Source organism: Pteropus vampyrus, unplaced genomic scaffold (assembly GCF_000151845.1).
Source record: "Pteropus vampyrus isolate Shadow unplaced genomic scaffold, Pvam_2.0 Scaffold333, whole genome shotgun sequence".
Taxonomy (NCBI): Eukaryota; Metazoa; Chordata; class Mammalia; order Chiroptera; family Pteropodidae; genus Pteropus; species Pteropus vampyrus.
In genome coordinates this window covers 590,330-596,557 of record NW_011889114.1, presented here as the reverse complement: position 1 = coordinate 596,557, position 6,228 = coordinate 590,330, and the positions used below count along the sequence as shown (strand labels likewise).

Sequence of the window (6,228 nt, the reverse complement as noted above, 5' to 3'; positions counted from 1 at the left end):
TGTCTCTCTCCAGTACCCCCGGGTCTTGGTGAGGGACACAGCTCCTTAGCGGCTGTGACGTATGAGCCCCGTATTGGGCTTTCTGTCCCGTTTGTGGGTGTGGGGTCTCTAACTGTTTCAGCGGCTCCCTTCCTGCCTCTGGTCCTGGGTTCGAGTGGCTATTTCTGTGCCTCGTCTAGGTTTCCTTTAAAAATGCAAACCGGTTCACACCCCGCTTCTGCTCGGAACCCCTCCTGGCTCCCTCCTCACTCAGAGCCCCGTGGTCCTCTGCCTGGGTCAGAGGTCCCTCTCTGGCCTCATCTCTCTCCTCCCCTTGGCTCACTCGGCCTCGTCCGCACTACGACCTCGCCGGTCCTCAGGCGCACCAGACAGGTTCCTGCCTCAGGGACCTGCTGTCCCCCACCCCGTTCCTCACACACTCTCCCTGGCATCGTCTGCGCTCCCTTCCGTCCAAAGGACACCAGCCTCCTTTGGGAAGCCCCCAGCCATTGCACAGAGGAGAGGACCAAGGCTCGGAGGGGTGGAGGGGTCGAACACCAAAGCTGCAACTCTGTTTCTCTCTCCCAGAGCTGGCCCTGCCCCTGTGTTGCCATGGTAACCCGGGAGCCTCTAAAAGAGGAACTGAAATTGGAAGGGGGGGTCCTCCGAGCCTCCAGCCCTAGCCCCTCTCCTGGCCCCCAGCCTCAGTTCTCCCAGTACCTTCCATTTCTGTCTGAAAAAAGTTCTCCCCAGAGTCTAACCCACAGCCTTCTCCCAACACACACCCACCTACTCACATACTCCCAGGGGCGGGGAGCTGCTGCTCCCAGGGACGGAGGAAGAATGTTGGCAGAACTTCCCAGAGGAGCCAGTGCGTGTGTGTGAGTGTGTGTGTGCGCGTGTGTGCGTAGGCGAGGGAAGAGGGGTGATTCTTAAAGGGCCACCACACAATTAGCCCCATTGGATAGGCCCCTAATAACATGTCTAATTAGCAGCCCCCTAATTAACAACAACTTAGGCATAATTACAAATCCACCAGGATCCAAAGCTCTTCCCCCCCCACCCCTGCCTCCTCCCCAGCTTTCAGGGGGGACAAGGGCCACCTGGCAGTCAGAATTCCAAAGCATCTAACTCCCTCTCTCATGTGAAAGCTGTGGCTGCAAGTCCTCCCTTGAGGCCGACCACCCGTCCCTCCCGCCTCAGCCCTCAAGGGGGACCGAAGTCAGCCGATGGGTGCCATGCCGGCCCTCCCTGCCCGGGGGCTGGGCAGAGTGGCCTGGTTCCGTCCCTCTTCCTCTAAAACCCGGTCACCTCTCCCTGAGGACTCAGGACAGGAGAGGGCAGGAAGAGAAAGCACCAGATAAATACTTGGGAGATGAGCAACCCAGAGGTCTGAGCGCTGTTGCCGGGGACAGCTGGATTCCCTCCGCGTGAGGCGCCCGCCTCTGCCTCCCTCCGTCCACCAGCAGCCCTGAAACCTAATCTGGGTGTACAATCCAGGAGCAGAAGGATCAGGTTGAGGCCCGGGGTGGGGGTGGGGGGGCAGATGGCTGCCCTGCCGCCCAGGGCCATCTCTCCCCACCCTTGTGGGCCGGTGGCCAGCTGGGTCGGTGGGAGCACCCCAGCTCTGCCTCACACACCTCTCAGGACTTCGTCCGTAGAGTAGGACTACAAGCTGAATGGGGGGCGGTCCAGTCCTGGTGGGACACCTTCCCTCATTCCCCCACAAACCGGCGAGGGGGCTGGTGGCTCCCGACTGTGCTGGTGGCAGGGGGCAGGGGGTGCCTGCCGCCCCTGTGAGGGATATGCAAAGTGGGGGCGCAGTCTTCTACATTCTACACACTTACGCAGCGCCTTAGCTTGGGAATCACACATGCTCGTGCACACATGTGTGCGTGCACACACGTCTTGGCGCTCAGGCCTCTGGTGCACGGACGGGTGAGCTGAAGTCCGGCGGGGGAGAGAGCTTGGCCCAGGCGCGCGGCTTCGAGTCAAGGGCGGAGCAGTGACAGACACGCACGCACGCACGCGTGGGACTCCCAACCCGGGCAGCACCTGAGGACTGCGTGGGCTGCGGCTCAGGCTCGCAGGGGGCTCAGGCTCGCAGCGCTCCCCTTGTCACTCACTCTGGCCTACCTTCTCTGGGGCCCCCTTCCCTCCAGGAAAGAAGGGGCCTCTAGACTCAGAAGGACCCCTCTCCGAGCCCCCGAGGGGTGGTAGAGAAGCTTTTGAGATCCAGCTCCACTGAGAGACAGGGCTGAGGCTTGCACACCATGAGGGGGATGAGGTGAGGCTGCAGGAGGGACTAGCCCAGCCCGGCCCGGCCCGGCCCGGCCCGACCCGACCTGGTACTGAGTGCTATGTCTGGAGCGGGAAAGCTGCTCCGTAATCGTCAAAAGCATGAACGAGTCACGGATGGACAAACAGCAAAAGAGGTGTGAAAGTTAGATCACAGGAAGGCCCGGCCCATTCTTTAGGAAGAGGAGTGGGGAGGTCAGACCGAAGACAGGATGGGGTTCGATCTCCACCGCAAGGGGTACAGCCGAGACCCCAAGAGGGGCTGGCTTCAGAATGCCTGAAACAAGGCAACGCAGGAGCTCAGGAGAGGCGTGGGGCGGACGCCGGCCAGAAGGATGGGTGGGAGCCCTGCCGAAAGAGGCAGAGGAGTTTGGGGGACTCCTCACCTTCGGGGCAGGGGGAGGGGGCGGAGCCTACTCCACAGGGCGGATCTTCTTCCTCCAGGTCTCCCCGTGCCAGGGGCGGAGACAAAGGTGTGTAGGAGGAGAGTTAACCGGCTATACCGGGGAGAGGAAGAGGAAGGAGAGAGAAGCAGAGCCCAGATACCTAGAGACGGAGATGGGAACGGAACGAGGGAGAGAGCGGGGAAGGGGCAGGGAAGAGACAGGGCACACGCGCGGAGATGGGAAGAGACGGAGAGGCAGAGAGAGGCACGGGGACGCTGAGACGGTAGAGAGAGACAGAAACACACAGAGATGGCGAGAGAGGAAGGCAGAGAAATCTGGGACTTGAGAGACAGCGCGAAGACACAGACCAGACCCAGGAGGGGAGGGCACGAGAGCGAGAGATGGAGAGCGCCTGGGACACGGGAGAGGGACCCACAGAAGCAGCCAGACGCCGCAGGGCAGAGACCCCTGAGGGATGTGCACAGACAGACACACGACACCCAGACACAGGAAGTCGGGGGCGGAGGTACAGGACAAGAGAGTGGGGGCTTCCCCAGATGGGGTGGGGTGTCCTCACCCCCTCAGTGCCCAGGAGGCACCCCCTCCCAGCCCGCCATGCTCCCTGGAACGCAGGAGGGGCTGAGGATATTGGCTGCTGGTGGCGCCCTCACCCCGTGGAAAGGCCCTGGTGTCCCCACCCGGGGTAGGCAGCCCCCCACCCGCCATAGACGACTTCAGGGAATAGCGGCTCCCGGCTCCTCAAACGCCCCCCCCCACCCCGGGTAACATCGTCCTTCTCCCACGCCCCCCCCCAACTGGGGGTCTCTTACCTGCAGTTGCAGCCTGGAAAAGGTCCCCCCAGCACTGGCTGGCAGTGGTGGGCGACTCTGCCGACCGAGAGAGAAAAAGAGAGAGAGAGAAAAAGAGAGAAAGCGAGAGAGAGGGAGAGAGAGAGGGAGAGACAGAAGAGAGACAGGAGACGGAGAGGAGCTGTGGACTGAGAGGGAGAGGGAGAGGGGAGGGAGAGGGGATAGGGGGAGGAGAGGAGCCGGGGGAGGGACACGGGGGAGGGGGACTGGCGAGGGAGGGAGGAGGCGGGGCCGGAGCAGAGGGGAGGAGGCGGCTGCGTGGAGAGGGGGGGCGGGCGGGGGCGGCCCGGGGAGGGGCCAGGAGAGGAGCGGGGCGGGAGGAGGTAGCCCGAGCCTCCCACCCGCCCTCCGGGTTCAGCACCACAGGCACGGACAGCGGCGGAGGGCGCGCGCGCGCGCGCCTGTGTGTGCGCGCGCTCGCGTGTTTTGGGGGAGATGTGGGGGGTCATCCGGAGGCGTTCTCTGCCCCCACCCCCAACATACACAGTCTCTGATCCATATAAGGGCCAAAGACGCAAAAAAGCTACAAATAGTTACAGGCTCACAGAACTGGGGGAGGGCAAGAATATTTAGCCAGTCGGATCCAAATGCACAGGCTGCGCCTGCAGACATAACCTCACGAAGCCAGCCAGAAACAACCACAAAGCCGCCCATTAATAATAATAACAATAGTTGCCATTCACAGTACCAGGCATTGTTACAAATGTTTTATAAGGGCCTGCAGACATAACCTCACAAAGCCAGCCAGAAACAACCACAAAGCCACCCATTAATAATAATAACACTTGCCATTCATAGTGCTAGGCATTGTTACTAATGTTTTATAAGCGCTTGACACAAGTGCTTGACACGTGTTGACACAACTAACCCTCAAACCAACCCTGTGAGGTAGGCGCTAACAGCCCCATTTTACAGGTGGGGAAACTGAGGCACAGAGTGAAGTGAGCCTTCAGGCTCTACATCCTTAACTACTACAGTACACGCTGTTCTAGACCCAGGAGCTGGTGAGAAGTCTGGGGGCAAACCTCAAAGGACCAGGCAGATGGCCCAGGCTCCTGAAGACAAACTCAGGAGCCTTGAAGCGGACACACGCATGCCCCACCCCCCGACACACACACGTGCATGCACGCTCCCCTCCAGGGTGTGCACACTTCACAGACCCACACCCCGAATCCCACGCCCACCCACGGCAGGAGGTGATGGAGCGTGCCCTGCCTCTGAGGGTGGGCAGAGGGAGCAAGGAGCCTGCTTGTGCCACTGCGGGTCCCCGCCGCCAGCAGAGGAGGGAGATGATCCACTTCTGCAACTTCCCACACTTGGGCCGGGGCTCTGGGAGCTGGGATGGGGACAGGGCGGCCAAGAGTTGGTGGGCTACCTTTTAAAAACTCGCTGTGGAGAACTGGCGGCTTAGCCTCCACTGTCAGCGTGGGTGGTCAGATAGTCGGAATCCCACAGTAGGAGGCGGACAGATGGCCGGAATGACCTCTCCCCCGGGAAGCAGGAGTCCCACGTAACCCGTGCCTGGGAGGAGCCCACTCTCCCCACCAGCCTGGATCCCACTCGGGAAGTGCTCCCCACCCCTCATGACCCGGATTCTATTCCTGGCTTGTGCTGGGGAGGACACGATTTCTCCTGAGTCCCTGCCCTCCCCTGGCCCCTGACGTGCAGGCCTCGGACAACTCCTGCTGCCACAGAAGGGGCCACAGGCCAGGGAAATCGGCCCCGTCTCCAACTCCCTGGTCTCCCCGCTTTTCAGTTCGGTGTAGCCGAGTCCCTTCCAGCACGGTGAACCCCAGTCCCATCGGCACTCCCCAACTGGAATCTAATCTCAATTACTTTCTGCCGGGGTCTAACCCCGACCTTCGGCACAGGGCCTCACCACAGCAATTCTCTTTAGGGCTAGAGGTCCTAGGGGTCCAGCCTCAGACCTTCTGCTGCATTCGGACCACAGCTCCTCCCCCCACCCCGGCCACCCACAGCCTTCCCTCTGAGACTCTTTCCTTGTCGCCCCACTGGGACCTAGCCTCAAACCCAGAGCTCTCCCCTGGGGTCTCACACAGCCCTCCTGGCAGGTCCGACCTCAGCTTCCCTCGCCGGGGTCTAATCTCAGTCTTTCTGCTAGGGCCTGACCTTCTTTCTTTCCTCAGAGGCCCATACAACTGCACCTCAGTCCTGCCTCTGGGTCGAACCTTGTGTTCCCGCCCCCCAGACCCCCTCCCTCCATTCTCCGGGCCGGTCTGGCCCCCCACACGGCCTGGCGCGTGGCCAGGCTCTCGTCGAATGCTTGCCCAGCAAAAGAATGAAGACAACGGACAGTCTGGTTCCTCTGGACATATAAGTAATCTGTGGCTGGCCAATTCTCATCCGGAGAAGGGGGTTTGGGTGAGATCATCCCCTTTTCAAATGGGGAGACTGAGGCACAGAGGAGTGTTAGCTGGAGACACAGGGCATGTTGGGGCAGGAAATCCCAGCTCCACCAACCTGGGGGCCCGGCGAGCCCGCTCCACGATGCCTCCTCCTCCATGAAGGGCCAGAGGCGAGCACCCTAACGAACGTCCCCCAGGCCTGCGGTGGGCAGTGGGGGGTGCTCAGGAGGCCGAGGTCCCAGCAGGCCCCGGACGCCCCCTGTCCCCCAGCCTCTGTCGCTGACGTCTCCTCTGCTCTGCTCGATGCCGAAGCCGCGTCAGGACGAGCTC

At 61.7% G+C, this 6,228-nt stretch overlaps 1 protein-coding gene across 1 annotated transcript in view; it reads right to left on the bottom strand.

Moving 5' to 3' along the window:
- The window catches only part of SLC8A2 (solute carrier family 8 member A2), a 41,084-nt gene extending 37,471 nt beyond the window's left edge, over positions 1–3,613 (bottom strand). The window contains exon 1 of the mRNA XM_023522132.1: positions 3,494–3,613. The gene's annotated coding sequence lies outside the window, so the exon portion shown is untranslated. The remainder of the gene's footprint in view (positions 1–3,493) is intronic.
- Positions 3,614–6,228: the final 2,615 nt, after the last annotated feature.